The following is a 21037-nucleotide window of genomic DNA, read 5'->3' on the forward strand; positions in this document are numbered from 1 at the left end:
AAGATTTACATAAATGTAGGAATTTATTTTAAGAAACCACCTAGCCGTTTACCCGCGTCAAGCGCCGGGTGCGGATATTTTATTCAAAAATTAAATTGTAGAGACGATTAATTCTTTTGTACAAATAGTTTACTACATATAAACAATTATCAGTATAATTAAAATAATAATATATAAATATACACTCTTGATTACAAACCCGATTATGTCAAACTGTGCTAATGTTAAAATAATAATATATAAATGTACACTCTTGATTACAAACCCGATTAAATATTTGTTTTTTCAGTATAATTATGATTTATGTTATTTTTTTTGTCACAACAGACAAGTAACAGATAAATTGACACTTAGGTAACAAATAAATCGACACTTAGGTAGCCAATATATAACGCACAGGAGCTCGATCCACTCCAAATTTCCCATCTTTTTCCACCTTTTCACTTTCTCTCACCTTTGACTTTGACTCTGACTCATTAACAACCTCTAAAATCCCCCTTTGTCTCAAACTCTCCCAAGAAACATCTGTTTTTCGTTTAATCTTATGCCCCCACACAATACTATCATTATCCCACATTTTTACTTCATTAAGCAACAAACTTTCATTCTCCTTCACATCATCTTTCATTCTTGGAACAAAAAATTCCGGTTTTGCCCCTGCCACCGCCATTCTTGGAACACCCAACACGTTCACAAACGAATAAGGAGCATCATGTCTTTTTTTCCCATTTGAAGATGAAAAAGCAGACAAGAAAATATCATTACCGTTTCTCATGTGGATCCCTGTTTGACTTTGACTTTGACTACTCAAGGTCCTACTACCTTTTGAAAGTCCAACCACTACATGATCTGTTTTAGGCCTTAAAGATTCCACCTTTTTGTCTTCTAATATTTCGGGAATTAAAGAGAATGAAAACTGACCTTTGATGGAGATGGAGGGTAGGATCTTGGGGGTGGGGTGAAGTTTTTTTGGAGGGAGTTGACTTTTTTCGGGCGGTCAACGGCTACCCCTTCGACCCATCTGACCACTGCGATCCGTGAAGTGCGATTTGGTTCGTATTCGATTCGTTCAACTACACCTTTTGATGAAGTGTTGCGTTTTAGGGTAATTTTTCTTTGTGACCGTTTTGCCCCTCCCCCTCTGTGGAAAATTGTGATACGACCCTTTGAATTTCTACCTGCTGACTTGTCTTTACCTGTAACGAATTGCCTAAGTGGCTTTTCAGAGCTCACATTTTGAGCACCTGTAGGAATATGATAAAGTCAGTAAAACTGTTTTTGTTTGGATAAATCATAGATGAATTTCAGATAACAATATAATCAGTAATGTTCAAATCCTAAGCACCACATCTCTACAATCAAATTAAGAAAGCTGGAAATGACATCTCTCTAGTACTGATTATCCATCTTGAATTGAAAATATGCAGCTTTAAATACCAATTTCTTTTTACTTTATCAACATATGATTCATTCTTTCAATATATTTGCATTTTTACATGTACAAATAAGTGTTTACTGAAATGTACATGAACAAAATCAACTCTTTTTATTTAAAAGAGTATACCAGGGTCTAGGAATGCCAAAGAAAGTTTCACTTCTGATGTCAAAAAGGTTGTTTCTTATTGTAAAATTGAAGTTAGGGTTCAACAAGAAGAACAAGCAAACAAATTCAAAAAGTCACCTGTTTCATCAGCAATTCATAAAACACGTGTTTTCGGCATTACTATTACCAAATTAACACCCTAAGAGAACCAATATCCCAACAAAGCTGAAACCACAAAAACAGAACTTTGCCTTGGGAGACTACCGATACCCTCAAGCATTTTGACCTTATACAGACGTGGGTTTTGAGGCTAGAGACACACAGACGACACTCGAACATGTAATAATTTCAAAGAGCTAGGTTTGACATCAAAACTGGAACAAAGAATCTGTATTTGCACATTAATTCCGACATCAAATTCAATCTTCATTGAGCCCCTTTTTCAGATTTATTTCTCTTGAACATGACAATTTCAACTTCGAATTTGCATTTAAAAAAAATAAAATAAAATAAATAAATAAAAACTTACGGCTGATAGAGTGCTTGGATCTCATCTGAAATTTGCTAATCCTCGAAGTAATCTCAAGCGAGTGGTGCGAGTGTAGAGGACAGAGGAGATAAAGAGAGAACGTGGTGCCTTCCTGTCACCGAAAAAGTGTTGTGAAAGCACAGTAGGTGGCGGCGACGGCGATCAGATACAGATACAGTGAGAGGTGAAAAGTTGGAGAGTGGGTGGTGATTCACTACCGATGGTGATGATGACGATGAGTTAGGAGGATAAGGTGCGATGTCGGCTTTTCAAAATAGGGTTTTTGCTATTTGTTTGAGGGAAAATGCGAGTGTAAAGGACAGAGGAGAAAAATAGTATGTTTACTTTTTTGATTCAGTTTATGAAACGTCAATGTTAATGTCATTAATTTGTCAAACGAAAATGTGAATATTTAATGCAATTAATTTGTAAAACGGAAATGTGATAGGAGTATTAAAAGGTATGAATAAATTGATTATATATTATGCAGCAAGTGTAGTACCTTTTAAATCTCAAGAAATGGACAATATCCTTAATAATATAGTAAAGATAAAGATATAGGAAAATAAGAAATATTAGAAATAAATATATAATAATTTTTTATTCGGTTTTTTTGAATATATAATTCTTATTTTATAATCTAAAATCAATTCAAAATCCAAACTATTAATTCGGTTTTACTTAAAACCAATCCAAATATCGAAAGCCAAATAACATTTGTAAGAGATGTACATACCCTTCATATCATCTGACCATTTTAATACCCTAATCTTTAACACAAAAAGAGAACCACGCTAGTGTTTTAAGTAGGTCTGGCAATGGAGCGGGTTTTGACCCTGATCTGATCCAAACTCTTAACAAATATACGGGTTTGGAGCATAGTTTTTGATTTGTTTACTCGCTAACCCTTTTATTAAAAGGGGCGGGTATGGATCATCACCGATCCGCTCCGTTTATAACCTGCTCCATATAAGTTTTAGAAATTTAAATTTAAATTTTATATTGCCTAAAGTTTATATTAAATTCCAATTATAAGTCAAAAGAGAAAAGGCCAAAGACTATATTGTTTTTACATAGGACTCGAGGACTCAACTTCTAGACTTCCAGTCTTCTTCCAAGTGTCATGATTTCATTTCATTTATATTTCATCATGTAATCATCAATTTCATTTATAAATCAATAAGGTCATTTATCAACCGGAAGAAAGTTTGTAATTGTTATTCTCTATCAATGTAATCGACGGTCAAAAACCAATCGGAAGTAACTAAAATAATGATTTTAATTCCAATAGAAAGTCCTCGAGTACATAATGTATTTTCTAAATCAAAACTTAGTTTTATTTAATAAATGTGATTTTATGATTTAAGTAAAATGTGTTTGATTATTCAAAAAACATACGGGTTATGGGGCGGGTTTGAATATCTGCTGATTCGGTGGATAAGGATATGAGTTTGATTATTCAAAACCATGCGGGTTATGGAACGGGTTTGGATCGGATTTTGAAATTTGTTAAATGAGTTTGGATCAATGTCGATTCGCTCCAAACCCGCCCTATTGTCAGGTCTAGTTTTAAGTTTACAACAACTTTAGTAGGTTTGGGATTTCCCTGACCAAACAAATAAGAAGAAAAAAACTTATACGTTCATATCATCTGGTTGAGAAAACAAATTTCACCCTTAAACTCATCCCTTACAGACTTGTTTTTAAACTTCAATTTAGCCTACGCAACCTCGCTTTGAAATCTAAAGTGTCCATCCACCTGAGAAACTACTACCACATCGTGTCTTCATTTATCCAAAGTGTCTACAATTTATATTTGTCTAGTTGGATGAAACATACCCGCATGGCAATGAAACAACTTATGCTAATTAAAATGACCAATTTAATCGGTAAAATTGGACTTTAATCCAATTTAATCCCTTATACTACCAAAAAATTATAAATAATTTTTTTTAAAAAATTACCAAAATTATATAGAAGCAAATGAAATAATTAATATTTCATCCGTCCCAAAATTATTGTCTAAATACAAGAAACATATATAATATTAAGGAAACATTAATTACTATTAACTTTATACAATAAAATAACAGTTATGTCATTACTTTGCATTTAATGTTTCATTAAATGTTTATTTGTTAAATAATAATGAGAGAATATTTTGATCAAAATATTATTTATTTTTAAAAGTCGACTGTTATTTTAATAAAAAAAAAAATAAACAATAATTTTGAGGCATATTAAGATCGAAGTGGTTTAATCGAAATTGTTTTATTGGTTGTAATATAGGCCCCTCTATGGTGAACCAAATTTTGACTTCAATCATTCATTTAAAGTTGTTGGTTGTTTAACCAACCTAGAAAAAGCAAAGTCCCCGTATGGCAACTTGTTTAATCCCAGAAAGAAATTTATATTTATATGTTTTTGTTGTCAAAATGGCATTAACTACTTTATAATATTATAGATTAATTTAAAAAACTCCTGTTAAAAAGTTATGGATTAAGTCTAATAGTTTGTACTCTTGCTGCATCGATGGACACTAAATCATAAAATATTACACTTTTAGTAACATGACAATTTAACTTGTCGTATTACAGCGTTAAGGCTATGGTTTGACTAAACGAAAGTAATATAAGTGTGGGGGTTATGGGTGAATGCTCGTAACATATTTCTAAGAAAAAAAATAATATTACAAAGTTTTACGCCTTGTTTCCGAGTTTTTTGTAAATTCATTAAAGGAAACGAAGAAATATTTTGACAGAAAGAAAGAGAGGTGAAGAAAAATATTCATTATTTTGTGTTCCCGAGTTCGAAGAAATGAAAAAAAAAATTATTTTTTTGTCCTTGAGTTAAGAGGAAAAAAAATTAAAACTTCAAATTTTCATTCTCCTCACTTTCTTCCCAAATCCCCCCAATTTGTGAGGGAAATTTGGAAGGAAAATATGGCTCCAAAATCATTTCCCTCCCCTTACTTTCCTTCCATTAATGAAACTCGGAAATATAGTTTTTCTTCGACACCTCTCGCTTTCCCTCCGTATCCTCCCATTTCTCTCCTTAAGTAGAACTCGGGAACAAGACGTTAAAGCATTTCACTTACATTGTAACCATCAACATGAAAAAACACTTAAACACGCATTTAAAACCAACTTAGATACATGGGTATAAATAATTATGAAGAAACGTTTGACTTTCCATTTTCCTTATAAATAACTCCAAGTCTCCGACATAAACCCATGAAAACAAATATATATATATATATATATATATATATATATATATATATATATATATATATATATATATATATATATATATATATATATATATATATATATATATATATATAAAGACAGAGAGAGAAATGATCATTTGAAAACTCAAATTTTCCCGAGAACCCGACAACTAAAGGTGGAATGTTGGATAACAAAAATGAAGGGAAAAGATGCAAGATGACGTTTTTATAAATAAGTAGACAAAAAAAGAAGGAAGGGTATCTTAATTAAATCAGTAAGGGGTATTATAGAAATAAAAGTATAATTAAATGATTTCTTAAATCTAATATCTGATAAAATAATTTTTCATCTCTCTCTCTCTCTCTCTCTCTCTCTCCTCCTCGTTTTCCTCTCTCGCTCAAACCTACGATCCATCCTCCGATGACTCACCCCCATCGAATTGCCTCCAATACTTCATCCAATTCCATGCTTTCAATTCTGAAATTGCTTCTACTCACACGAATACGGTGAAGATAAACGACGAACCACGTTTATCGTCGATTTTCAGATCTCAATCGACCAAACTATCATCATTGATCATCAATCTATATGAAATCTGAAATCCCCCAACGATCAAAGTTTCATTGTTGTTGAACTCCTTGATCTCACATTCTTCATAGAAAAAACTCCACTAAAGATGCTTTGATTTTGAATCGTTTTATCCTCCATCAATTCGTTCCACGGAGTACACCGTAATCGCCGAGTTCATCTCGGCCTCCACTGTGGATTGAAGACCTAAACGGAGAAGATGATCCCTTGTCGATCAAAAGTTAGGTATCATCTATTTCTATTGTTGATTCCTGACCTTTGTTTGACATTTATGAATTGTTTTTACCTAATCGTTAAGTTGAACCTGTTTAGTCAATATGTTTTTAAAAAGAGTTAAATCCTTATGTTGATTGTAGGTATAAAAATAGACATATTTGTTTGCACTCAACATGTTCGATGAAATGCCTCAATGAGAAATATCACAGGTTAACTTCACTTTGACTTCATGAATGATGAACCATTTTCAAGTTAGGATTTTGAACAATTTTGTTTTTGTTATATTTGAGAAATGTATGAGGAGAGAGCCATATTTGTGCACCACAATATGATATAACTCAAAAGCTTAAAAGCTCAAAAGTTCATCAATCGTCATATAATATAACAACTTCCTAGTTAATGTAAGAGTTGCTAAATTGTGATTTAAAGATGTTTATATATGTATATGTTAAAAATATGTATATTATTTATACATTTGGAATTTTCACTTTTTGAGTGGAAAATAAAGATTTTGAGAAAACACTAATTTTTCTTGTGCTTTTGTTCAATAGATAATGGAGAGAATACTTTCATCTCCTAAGAAGACATGGCTTCATGGTGATGTACTTTGAATACTTTTCCTACATATTGTAGCACCTGGTTCTTGGTACGTGTTCTTTTTATTAAATATTTAAATATTTTGCATTTGGTCTTGGACTCGGCGAGTTGAAGGACCCAACTCACCGAGTAGAAACGGGATGAGGCGCGAAGTTTAAGTTGTGGACTCGGCGAGTAGACCCTGTTTGGACAAAAACCCTAATCCGAGGGTTTGCACCCTATTTAAACACCTTAACTCGGCCTCCTTAGTACCATTTGCTCCCAAAAGACCCCCATAACAAACCCTAGCCGTTATTGAAGCAATCTAAGGCATTTGGAGTGATCTTGGTGCTTTTGTGATCCAAGGAAGGAAGGAAAAGCTTGAAGGATCAAGAGGAGGCTAGAAGGATTCGGTTTTAAGCATCATTTGTAGACTTCAGAAGGTATAAAGTCTATACCTTGCTTGCTCTTTTGATAGATCCCATTTTGTGGAGTTTTAGGGCTTTTCTAAGCCATTTTGGTTACCAACCATGATTGCAAGCATGGTTTGAGGTTGATGTTTCGGATCTAGGTCCTTAGAGGGGTTACAAGGCAGAAAGGAGTGGCTTTTGCACTCAAAGAAGGCCCCATGCATTGCGAGAGCTTGTTTTAGGACCTTTTGAGCTTAAAGTCCCATGCAAGCACGTAAAGGTTGTAACTTTACGTACTAGATCGATTATAGAAGCATAGATCTACCTTTTGATCAAGGGTTGTACATCAGAAGTCGAAGATTCAGTGAGTGAATGTGACCAACTTGACGAGTCCGTTCTTGGACTTGGTGAGCCCAAGGTTCTGTCCCATATCAGTTGAGAGTCATAAGGACCCAGTTGAGTGTGGAAAGGTTTTAAGGGGGTACCAAGGGGTGACCCAACGTTCTGGACTAAGTCATTTTTCTGGAAATTCATGGGACTCGGCGAGTGTATGAACAGACTCGGCGAGTCCAAGGCAATCTTCTTAAGCATGAAGATGAACTCGACGAGTTGTTCATACTGTTGGAATAGTGTCTAAGGCTGCAACTATATTAGGCAAGTATTTGACCCGGTTGTGCATGGTCCTTTTGGGTTGCCTTCACCATAGCAACTTGATAGGATGATTTATTAAGAGAGAATAAATATTATTAATATATTATGGGAATAATATAAAGAATAATAATATTGTTATTTGATTAATATAAGTCATAAATTAATTGGAATTAATTTGGTGACTTAAAGAGATTAATTAAATAAGAGGGTATAAACTGTCAGTTGTTTGATAGTTAAACTTTAGACTGTAAATCCATATTGATATATATTGGACGGATTCTAGAAGCTAGGGATAGCTTCAAATCGTCCAAGGGGTTATCTAAGGAATGGATTTGGATAGCTTTAAGAGAAGATTATCCAATTAGGGTTTAGGTTGTAACCCTTAAGGAGTCTACAAGTATAAATAGACCCTATGACCTTAGGAAATCGGAACTTGATCTAAAGTAGAGAAACCCTGGCCGAATTCCCTCCCCTCTCCTCTCTCTCAAATCATCCTCCTTGCTATTTGGTGTTTGTAAGCCATTAGAGGAGTGACAATTGTGACTCTAGAGCTCCAAGACAACAAGATCAAACAAGAGATTCAAAGGTATGATTCTAGATCTGTTTTAACATTGTTCTTATACCTAAATAGTCATTAGAAGTCTTGGATTCAAAGCATGTTTAATTCGAAAGCCTAGATCCAATCATTAGGGTTTTGCACGCGCACATAGGAAAGTTCTTATGGCTAAAACCCATCAGTGGTATCAAAGTCTAGCTTGGTTTCTATTAAATTGTTGCTTGTTTGTTTAAAACTTGTTTGCAAAATTCGAATTTTGGGTTTATGAGTCGTAAACTCGACGAGTCCCATGGTGGACTCGACGAGTTGGCCTAACTCGACGAGTCCAGTTGAGAACTCGACGAGTCCAAGCGTCAGGAATGGCCAGATTCGGGATTTCTTCATGATTATCTTATGGAAACTTACCTTAATCATATTAGATCAACCCTAATCCGATTTTTTGATATATATATGACTATAATCTTGATCTAATTAAAGATATTTATCAACTAATAAAATATTTAATTTCCTTATATGATAATTAATTAATTATTTTGATTAATTTGGTAATTATCTTGCAAGAAATCTTGAATAAATCAAATATAGATAATTAGGAAATTAATTGTTAATTAAAATTATTTGTTATTTGATCCTCCATGTTTTAAATGTTTAAAACTTGTCCTCAAGTTTTGAAATTTATATTTTGTGATTAAAAGTTTTAATTTAGACAATTTAAATTTCAAACCCTAGGTTTTAAAAAGTTTAAAATACAACCCTATACTAATATAATATTACAAGATTAATATATATATATATATATATATATATATATATATATATATATATATATATATATATATATATATATATATATATGTATGTATAACTAAAATGCTAGTCTTACCGTTAGTAGGCCTCATTCACGAAGCCGATCTATAAGGTGGGTATAAGGTTGCGGCCTATAAAATGGCGCTTAATGGGTGTACACTCACACCCACCGCTTGCTTGATCGGTGGAGGGTCGTTAGCCGAACGGGTAGGATAGGGCAACCTCATCCTCTCATTAAAAGTATAATAAGTAATACAAAGTAACTACACTTTTTTCTTTTTTAAATTTCCCAATCTTAGTTACTTTAGGAAAAGTGAATTGATGCAATCCCATGAAATTACACTTTGCACCCTTGCTAAGAAGTTAGTGGAGCGTGTGTGGTTTACCGGCACACTAATTGGTTCTAAGCAAAGGTGGCAAAGGGTGATTCATTGTTTATCATAGTTCGATGGAGCGTGTGTAGTTTACCGGCACATCGAATAGGTGATTGTTACAATGAAGGCACCATGTGAATTTGCATGGTAATTCACACCCGCTTTGTGATCCTCGGTATCCCAGTCACAAACAAGAGGGGCATATCGAGATTTAAACATGCCATTGAATCGTTTCAATGAATCTCATCCGAACCTAGGAATTCTCAATACATTTAGGACTTATAGTTAGGTTTTATGGTGGAGAATTAGTGAATCGTCATTCACTTACCTTCAATTTATTTGCATGTTAGATTACGGCATCCCTTTTCTAATATGTAAATGTTGTTGTTGGATCCTAGCCCTAATTTTTCTTATTGGGTGATAATTAGGGATTCATATTCTAATCTATCTTTGTCCTTTTTCTAATTGTAGATGTCGAACGCAAACAACGTTGTTGCTAGTTCTTTCACGTTGATGAGCCTTTGCCAAAAGGTCACCTTCGATGGAACGAACTTTAGCGAATAGATAAGATACATTCGCACCATTGCTCGCTATGAGGATAAATAGTATGTCCTCGATGAGAAGCTCGAGAAGATCAACCCTAAAATCGCTACTCCGGCTGAAATTACCGCTTTTGAAACTCATGAGCGAGATGCAAAGAAGGTACATTGCATCATGATAGCCACCATGAACTCCGAATTCCAAAAGTCCTACGAGGACATGTACCCGTACGAGATGCATCAAGACTTATTGGAGAGATACCACCAAAACGCGAGACAAGAGCGTTATGAGATTTTCACTAACATGATTTCCGCTAAGATGGGTCATGGAGAGTCTCTTACCATGCACCTGCAAAAGATGCAAAGGTATGTCGACCGCCTTCGCAAGTTAAATGTTGACTTTGGGGAAGACTTGGCGATCGACATGGTGCTTCACCCTTTGCCTCCGATGTACAATCAATTTAGGATGACCTACCACATGAACAAAGAGGAGGTCACCCTAATCAAACTCCAAGGTCTCTTGAGAGTCGCTGAGAGCAACTTCAAAGACAAGTCTGTTGCACCAACTCCTAATCCACCCGTTGCTCCTGTCTTGGCTATTGGTCAAGGAAAGGGAAAGAAGAGGAAGGCTTCGTCTAAGAACTATCGCAAGGTTAAAGCCCGAGATGGTGCCTCTTCTAGTGGGACCAAAGTTGATCCCACTAAGCCCTGCCCTAACCCTAAGGAGGCAGAGTGTCACCACTGCCACAAGATAGGACATTGGAAGAGAAGCTGCCCAAAGTACCTGCAAGCCATCAAGGAAGGAAAGATCAAGCCATCTTTCGCATGTATATACACTATTAAATCTAACGATTCTAATCATGCTATTTCTTGGGTTCTTGATACCGGTTGTGGTTACCACATTTGTTCTAATGTGCAGGGACTAAGAAGAAGTAGGGATGTGGAGCAAGGAAGAATCAATCTAATCATGGGGAACAGAAGATCGTCGCCTGTGACCAAGATTGGAGTGTATTCTTTAGTGCTTAGGAATAATTTATGTTTAGATTTGAACAATTGTTGCTATTCGCCAGAAATGGCTAGAAACATCATTTCATTTCATGGTTTATATAGACAAGGTTTTAGATTTTCTTTTAATAATGAGAATGGTTCTATTTTGGCTTATCTAAATGGTGTCTTTTACTTTGAAGTTGTACCATGTAATGGAATTTATGAAACTATTATGATCGTTGATAACTTAGGAAATGATGTTTTGAACATAGATTCTTCCACTAGTATGGATAAAGCATCCTTGTGGCATTGTCGTCTTGGACATGTCAACAAGAAACGCATAGCCCAACTCCAAAAGGATGGAGTGTTGGAGTCATTCGACCTTAGGGAAGATGACACATGCGAGTCTTGTTTACTTGGAAAGATGACTAAATCACCCTTCACAAGTACGTGTGAAAGGGGTGAGGGTCTATTGGACCTAATACATACCGATGTATGCAGACCGTTTAGATCAACCACGAAGGATGGGAACCGCTTCTACGTGACTTTTACCGATGATTATAGTAGATATGGGTATATCTATTTAATCAAGCAAAAGTCAGAAACTTTTGAAAAGTTCAAAGAGTTCAAGAATGAAGTGGAGAATCAATTGCGCACGAAAAATCAAGATGCTTCGAACCGATCGAGGAGGAGAGTACCTAAGTCTTGAATTCCACGATTATCTCAAGGAGTGTGGAATAATTTCACAATTAACGCCTCCTAGGACACCGCAGTTGAACGGTGTGGCAGAAAGGCGTAATCGAACTCTATTGGATATGGTTCGCTCTATGATGAGTCGTGCTTCACTATCAATCTCTTTTTCGGGGTATGCCTTAGAGACTGCCGCCCATATCCTTAACCGAGTCCCTACAAAGAAGGTTGCCAAAACACCTCACGAGATGTGGACAGGGAAAGCTCCCTCGTTGGCACATATCAAGGTTTGGGGTTGCGAGGCTTTCGTAAGACGAGATACTCACGACAAGTTTGAACCTCGTAGTGAGCGATGTATTTTCATCGGTTACCCGCAGAAATCTTTTGGATATCTCTTCTATAGACCGAAGGACAATGTTGTCTTCGTAGCAAGGAGAGGAGTTTTCCGAGAGCGAGAACTCATAAACCAAGGAGACAGTGGGAGGCAAATCGAACTTGAAGAGATTCAAGAGTCGATAGATGAAGGAACCTCTACCGCTGGCACTCAACCCGAGGAGGAAACTCCGGTTGAACCGATTGACGGATCCTTACCTCTTAGACGTTCCGATAGAGTTAGAGTTCATCCCCAGTTTTATGGTTTTCATATTACTACCGAAGGGGACACGTATATTAGTGATGGTACACTAATAAATCTTGATGAACCTAATAGCTATAAGGAAGCCATGGCAGGCCCGGAGTCTGCGAAATGGAAAGAGGCAATGGATAGCGAGATCCAATCCATGTATGATAATCAAGTTTGGAATTTGGTTGATAATGTGCCCGGACGTAAGACCGTTGGGTGCAAATGGATCTTCAAGAAGAAGACCGACGTGGATGGAAACGTACACACATATAAAGCGCGATTGGTCGCGAAGGGCTTTACTCAAACTCCCGGAGTTGACTATGATGAGACCTTCTCACCAGTTGCGAAGATAAAATCTATTAGAGTGATGCTAGCAATTGCCGCATTTCATGATTATGAGATTTGGCAAATGGATGTCAAGACCGCTTTCCTTAACGGAAAGTTGGCTGAGGATGTTTACATGGCTCAGCCAGAGGGGTTTGTAGATCCGAAGCATCCGAATAGAGTGTGTAAGCTTGAGAAGTCCATTTATGGACTTAAGCAAGCGTCTCGCAGATGGAATCTTTGCTTCGATGAGAAAGTCAAAGAGTTTGGATTTGTACGAAGCGAAGATGAATCTTGTGTATATGTCAAAGCCAGTGGGAGTATAGTAAGCTTCCTCGTTCTATATGTCGATGACATATTACTCATAGTAAACGACATCCCAACTCTGCAGGAAGTTAAGTCCTGGCTCGGGAAGTGCTTCGCTATGAAGGACCTCGGAGAGGCTTCTTACATTTTGGGAATAAGGATAGTAAGAGAAAGAAGTAAGAGACTAATTGGACTTAGTCAGAACACTTACTTAGAGAAGGTACTAAAACGTTTTAATATGGAAAACTCAAAGAAGGGAGAATTACCGATACAAAGTAATGCCCAGTTGAGTAAGACTCAAAGTCCGAGTACCGAAGCTGAAATAGCAGAAATGAGCCGAGTACCATACGCTTCCGCAGTTGGCTCAATCATGTACGCTATGACTTGTACTCGCCCTGATGTAGCCTTCGCTTTTAGCATGGTTAGCAGATATCAAGGGAATCCTGGCAGAGCCCATTGGATTGCGGTGAAGAATATCCTTAAGTACCTTCGGAGGACGAAGGAATGGTTTTTAGTCCTCAGAGGGAGTGATGACTTGAAGGTGCGAGGGTATAGTGACGCCAGCTTTCAGACCGACAGGGACAACTACCGTTCGCAGTCGGGCTGGGTCTTTACCCTTAATGGAGGAGCAGTGACATGGAAGAGTTCCAAGCAAGAAACCGTAGCTGATTCAACGTGCGAATCAGAGTACATTGCAGCGAGCGAAGCGTCGAAAGAGGCAATATGGCTGAAGAACTTCATCGGTGATCTTGGAGTTGTACCTGCCATAAAGGAGCCTATGGAGATTTTCTGTGATAATGAAGGAGCGGTTGCCTTGACCAAGGAACCGAGGGATCATGGTAGATCACGACATATCGACAGAAAATATCACTTCATTAGACATCGTGTAGAAGAAGTACAACTCGTAGTGAAGAGGATATCATCAGAAGATAACCCAGCAAATCTGCTTACGAAGGGACTGAGTAGGGTTAAACACTTGCAGCATGTTAGGAGTATTGGGCTGAAGGATGATATTAGCATAGATTAGATAGTATTAGAAACGTGTAATAGATAAATGTAATTAACATTTGATGATTAAATAGAGGAGTTTTATTTATGAGTAATGTTACTGTCTTATGTTAATTATTTAACTATTGTTTCACTTTGCATGTTTTAATTTCCAGAATAATTGAGTTTATTAGGAATAATCGAATTATTCGAATTGTCCACAATCGTTCATATGTTGGAAGTAGATATGAATGAAGATTGTCGTGAATTGTTGTGTAGATTGTCTAAATGGTATTAGACATAGCAAAAGGTTGCTGCAACGTTCATGAGTGCTTATGAACTAGTTTTGAGCATTGGAACAAACCCGCGCTTGCTGGAATCACCTTATGGAATATGATATAAAAGGGTGATCGCAAGACGATAATATCATATAGTCTTAAAACCTAGATATATAGTTTGTTATTTGTTAATTGATTGTACATTGATAATGCGAAAACGCATCAGTAACTTGGTGTTATAAAACGCATTGTTGTGTATAGTTGGTTAATGAATAAGTAAATGCATATAAGTCGAAGTTTATCTGTAACTTTTATCTAAGAAGGTAAAAGCGATATCTCGGCCGCTCGATGATTTGATTTGACTTATGTGTCGGGCCCGGTCAGATTTGAATTGATGTGTTTGATTAAGTTCTATGTCGAATAAATCGGAGATCGAGAAACCTAAATGCTTGACTAACCATTCCATAGGATTGTCAACATGATATTGTTGGATTAATGTCTAAGTCCATAACTATAATTGGTAAGACTTGACCCGACCCGGCATGGTCCATTTGGGTTGCATACCACCATGCAGTTGGATAGACTATAATGAGAGAAATAAGACACTTATGGTTATTAATATATTATAAGTTCTAGTATATTAATAATAAGAATAATAAGATTATTTAATTAGTATTGATCAAGAATTAATCTAGGATTAATTAAGTGATCAAAAGAAGACTAATTAAATATATGGGTTGATTGTGTAAATCATCCATACTTGTATAGTGGGCTATGCTCCATGGATAATCAAGTTGGGCTAAAACCCATAGGATGGTCCATGGATGCTCCATGGTGTATTTGTACCCATGGATCCAAGGAAATGGAAAGTCATGACAATTAGGGTTTACCCTAATTGTAACACTATATAAAGATCTTATTCTTGACAAAATTGGCAACTAGTAACACACTAGAGTGTGAACTGAAAGGGCTAGCCGATTTCATGAGTTGTAGAATTCTCTCAAGTTATTATAAGTGTTTTGGTGATTGTGATTCCATTTGAGGCTTTCATACTATTGGGGCTAAGCTCTTAAAGCTTGAAGACATCAAGCTACATCAGAAGGTATGTATTCTATCTTGTTACATTCATTGATTTGTATGCTAAATTAGGATTAATACCTTGGAAGTTCTTATTTGCATGTATAATAGAGAAAACATAGATCCAAGGTATTTAGGGTTGCATGTACACTTAGGAGTGTTAGAATGCTCAAAACCCAACAGTGGTATCAGAGCCTAGGCTTGCTTTCTCTTATACTTGATGCAAATTGCTGAAAAATGCTGAAAAACTCGATTTTCTGGCTTTCTGGGCACTGGACTCGCCGAGTCCACTGATGAACTCGCCGAGTCCATGAGTAAAATCATCCTACTCGCCGAGTAGGTTCATGCACTCGCCGAGTAGGAGCCCCAGACAGCATATATTCGACGTTTTTGGCTAGAAATGGACTAGGAACATTACCCTAAGTTGTTTTTGAACTTATAAACTGGTTTTTGATGTGGTAATGTTCATGCTAATCCATTTTCAAAGATAATTGTCAATAGATTCATGTTTTGTATTAGTGTAAGGTTTAGACTAATTACATGAAAAAGTTTGATGTGAATTATCTTGTTCTTATGAGTTGCTTAGATTAATAGAAATGTTGAGTGAAATAGTTGGTTTCAATCCATTTTAATCTAAGAGTTGAGTATAAAATGTGTTTGTGTAACTTGTCCTCAAGTTACATGAAGAGTCACATTAAAGACTCATAAAATTCATAAGAGTTGGCAATGGTTACAAAATGAAGAGTCTTGTGTCATTGAATAATTTTTATGACTCCATAACTTGTCCTCAAGTTATGGAAGTCCAAGAGTCACTTCGTTAAAGAATAAATATGTAACCATAATTAAATCCATAAGTTATAAAATAAAGAAAAGGTTACTTCTTTTATTAGTTTAAAGTCTTCCATAACTTGTCCTCAAGTTATGGAACTTGAAGAGTTTTTGGATTAAAACTACTTTAAACACATAAGTTATGGAATTAATTAGTTTTGAATAGTTTCAAAACTTGCCCTCAAGTTTTGGAATTTGAAAAGTTTTCACTTATGAATACTTTAATTCCAAGTTAGCCCTTAGAATTTTAAAAGTTAAAATTCAACCCTTATACTTTATAATATTATAAGTTAATAATATATATATGTATAAGAGTAAAGTCAGTCTTACCGCTAGTACGCCTCATTCACGAAGCCGGTCTATAAGGTGGGTATAAGGTTGTTGCCTATAAAATGGCAACTTAATGGGTGTCCACTCTCACCCACCGCTTGCTTGACTGGTGGAGGGTCGTTAGCCGAACGGGTTTGACAGGACTATAATTCTCCTTTCATTAAAAGTATTAATGATAAATACTAAGTAACTAAACTCTTAATAATTCCCAATCTTAGTTACTTAGGAAACTGTGAATAAGGTGCTAATCCATGAAATTACACTTTACACTTTGTCAAAGTCGTTAGTGGAGCGTGTGTGGTTAACCGGCACACTAACTTGGACTTAACAAGGTAGGTAAAGGGTGACTTAATATTTATCATAGTATCGATGGAGCGTGTGTGGTTAACCGGCACATCGATTGAGGGGTAATTTATTAAGGGTACCAAGTGATTTGCATGGTTACTTCACACCTTGTTTTGTGATCCTCGGCATCCCAGTCACAAAACCTGAAGGGCACACTCGAGATTGAAACATGCCTTTGAACAATTCAATGAATCTCAAAGATCTAGGAGTTTCAAAACCAATTAAAACCTAATAATACATTTCGTTTATCTTGGTGGAAATTGGTGAATCGTCATTCACCTACCTTCAAATATTTTATAGCTTGGATTACGGCATACCTCTTCTAAGTTATAATGTAACAGCCCGGAATCTCAGGTATTGTTAAAATTATGTTTTTGGGGTGATTTAAGAGGGGACTCGGCGAGTTGGAGCCTAGACTCGCCGAGTAGGATCGCAGACTTGGTCGCGGGTTCGCGACTGGACTCGACGAGTCCAGATATGGACTCGGCGAGTCTACGCTGTTTAGCGAAAACCCTAACCGTTCAGGTTTGGGACGTATAAAGGAGACTTATTGGCCGTCATTATTCATTTTAGCCTTCTGAGAAGAACCCTAAATCGATTGGGTGCATCTGGAGCAAGGATCTTAGGCCATTGTTGATTATAGAAGAGTGGTTGTGCAAGGAAGAGAAGAGATTGGCTAAAGGAGCAGCAAGGGGGTCACATTCTGAGGATTGGGGATACAGAGAATACATCATCCAGGTAAGAGTTCGTGTATGCGCTGCTATATTGATGTATTTAGGGATTTAGGGTTTATGGAACCCTTGTATGATTAGATTGACTGTTACCCTAGTCCCCTAAACGAGTGTAACCCTGTATTGAGACCTTTGGAGGTCCAGAATGTTCCATGTCTATGCATTTCGGGAATTGATGAAGGTTTTGGATTGGAATCCTTATGCCTTAGGTCAAAATGTAAATTATGAATCACATGGTGTATCATGAGCACTGAAATGAGGGCTTCACGTGGTGAATCATCCTAGGAAGGCCAGACCTAGGAATGGTCGAAGCAGTTCTGACCTTAGGATGCAGTTTGAGCGGTTGCATGGCATGGACTCGCCGAGTTCGATGAGCAGACTCAGCGAGTAGCTTGAAGATTAACTGGGACTCGTCGAGTTGTTCTTCAGACTCGGCGAGTTGAGTCGGGGTGGCCCCGCGATTCTTCCAGGAGTAACTCGTCGGGTCAAGGAGGATACTCGACGAGTAGATAGGGAATCCCAGAGAGTTGGAGGACGTCTAGACTCGCCGAGTCGCCATGGTACTCGCCGAGTCCGGTCGAGTTGACCGTTGACCGTTGACCTGAGTTGACCTAAGTCTGATTTCTTAGGGATAGTCACACTTAGAAGATATAAGTGTTAATGAGAGATATGTGATGATATAGGGAGGTTGTAGCTCGTCGGATTGTGCACGAGTGATTGCAGGATTTGCTAGCTTTCAGCATTTACGAGGTGAGTCTTCTCACTATACTGTACCCGGAAGGGTTTGACTGTGTGACCGGAAGGTCGGATATGATATGTGATATGTATGCTATATGTGGTAAGTTATTTGTTATATGTGCTATGTATGTCATGGGCCGGAAGGCAATATGTTATGGGCCGGAAGGCAATATGTTGTGTGATGGACCGGAAGGTCGGCGTGGGTAGGACCGGAAGGTTTACCCAGCAGGGACGGAAGTCCCCTGAGACACATGGACCGGAAGGTCAAGGCCTGGAAAGGCGTATGTGCGTAAGTTGTATATTGGGGAACTCACTAAGCATTTATGCTTACAGTTGTTGTGCATGTGTTTCAGGTACTAGCGAGGACCGTGGGAAGGCGCCGGCGTGATCGATACACACTGAAGAATGCTTTTATGATCTTGGGATTTTGACTATTTGTATTTGACAGAATACTTAAACTATTTATGCCTTGTTTTGAATGGAAATAATTATATTTTTAAAATGAAAAATTTGTTTGAAAATTTGAGTTGTTACAATTGGTATCAGAGCCTTGGTTTGAGGGATTCGGGTGCACCTTCGGGGGTAACTGAACTCAAACCAAGGAGTTGAGGAAACTATTTTTTAATAAAGGCATAAACTTTTGTAAATGGTTTTGTGGTAAGCAAGAAAGAAGCAGGGTGTACGATCAGTCAGCGCCCGAACGGTAAAAGATCCCCAAAATACCTTACAATGTTATATGATATAAAATTGTTATGCATGCTAGAAGACTAGGTATTCATGATAGGACTAGAGTGGCCTGATTTGTGATGCCTTAGTCTAGGGGAGTTTGCCGATATGAGAGGCTTGCTAGTGTGCGGATAGATAGTGCATATCAGAAGTAGAGTACTCACTATCCGGGATTTAGGGAGGAAGACTTGGGATGAATGCTGATGCGGTGTGGTCGGTAGTATTGGGCCCGTACTACCGAAGACACCGGGTCAGTGGGAGGCTCAAGTAAGAATCCCTGGATATCGGAGACTGAGTAGGGTTGCGTTATCGAGTGCGATTATACCCGGTGGAGTCTCTGATAGTTTTATGTTGCATTTCAGAGACATCATGGTTAGACCGCGCCACGGAGCGAGTTCGAGCGGTGTGAGTGACGAGGAGATTCGTCAGATGATTCACGAGGAGGTAGCGGCGACGATCCGGGCTGAGATCCCAGAGATGTTTGGGTCTATTAAGACCACCCTGATGGAGACGTTCGATGAGCGGTACGCCGCATTGAATGAGGCTGCAACCGCTGCAGCTACCGCAGCTGTGGCCGCTGCTAGGCCACAGGGGGGTGACTCGTTGCTGTTCCGAGATTTCAGCAACACGAAGCCACCAGAGTTCGATGGGACGCAGGATCCGGTTGCTGCGATGAGGTGGATCGCGGATATAGAGGGGTGCTTCTACACTTGTTCATGCCCGGAGCACCTGAGGGTACGGTTCGCATTGAACCAGCTCCGTCTGGGAGCGAAGGACTGGTGGAAGTTCGTGACGGCGAACTTCACTTTGGCAGAGACTACAGCAGTAACATGGGAGGGGTTTACTGCCATGTTCAGAGATGAGTACGTTCCCCCGGTGGAGAGGGAACGATTGGTTCAGGAGTTCTTAACCCTCAAGCGGGGTACTGACTCTGTTGCGGTGATCACGCGGAAGTTTCATGAGAGGGCGATGTTCTGCCCCGAGCTGGTGTCCACTGATCAGGCTCGAATGAGCCAGTACTTGGGAGTGTTGAGGAGGGATATCCGGGAGTTTGTGTCAAACTCCACTTACCATACTTTTGCTGAGCTTCAGGCGAATGCCAGGAAGCGCGAGATCGAGTTGGAGACCCAGGCCAGGGAGGATGCCGAGTCTCAGCGGGTGAACCGGCGACCGGCTCAGTTCCAGCCGGCAGCCAAGCGGATAAAGTCCGCCGATGCGAGCAAAGGAGGTTCGAAGGGCCGTACATGCGGAAAGTGCGGCAAGGGTCATGAGGGGGCGTGTCGATCTGGTGCTTGCTACAAGTGTGGCAAGGAGGGGCACATTGCTAGGGAGTGTCCCAAGGGATTTACGGTTTGCTTTCATTGCAACCAGACAGGCCATAGGAAGGCCGAGTGCCCTCAGCTTCTTCAGGGATCTGCACCTGCTGTCGGAGCTACTGCGACTCGACCGGTGAAGGCCGAGGCCCCGAGGGCTCGGGGAAGAGCCTTTCAGCTGACTGCGGAGGAGGTCCGCGCTGCGCCCGATGTCGTGGCAGGTATGTTGTAATTCATGTATTTATTTTTATGTCGAGATGTTATGCTTATGTTATTATATGCGTAGGTACTTTCCTTGTGAACTCTGTGCCTGCCTTAGTGTTATTTGACTCGGGTGCGAGTAGGTCCTTTGTGTCCTTAGCCTTTAGTCAGCATATCAGCATTAGTCGTGAGTCGTTGAGTCGACCTTTGAGAGTTTCTATAGCTGACGAGAAAGTGATTTGTGCCACGGAGGTTCTTCGAGGATGTGTGCTAGAGATTTTCGGGGTTGAATTCCCGATTGACCTGATTCCTATTGCGATGGGTGATGTCTGTGTCATCGTGGGCATGGACTGGTTGAGCCGATTCGGCGCTGTCATCGACTGTGAGCGTCAGTTGGTGACTATACGAGACCATAGTGGGGGAGTTCTTTCGGTGTACGGCGAGGGTACCCGTTCAGGATTAGCTTTTTTTTCGGCCGCTAGGGCGAGGCAGTGTCTACAGCAGGGCTGTAAGGGTTTTGTGGCGTATGTGA

The 21037-nt window shown here is 38.5% G+C and overlaps 1 pseudogene; it reads right to left on the reverse strand.

Moving 5' to 3' along the window:
• Window positions 1-373: 373 nt before the first annotated feature.
• The window catches only part of LOC111910608 (60S ribosomal protein L2, mitochondrial-like), a 42949-nt pseudogene continuing 22285 nt past the window's right edge, over window positions 374-21037 (reverse strand).

This window comes from Lactuca sativa, chromosome 2, assembly GCF_002870075.4.
Source record: "Lactuca sativa cultivar Salinas chromosome 2, Lsat_Salinas_v11, whole genome shotgun sequence".
Taxonomy (NCBI): Eukaryota; Viridiplantae; Streptophyta; class Magnoliopsida; order Asterales; family Asteraceae; genus Lactuca; species Lactuca sativa.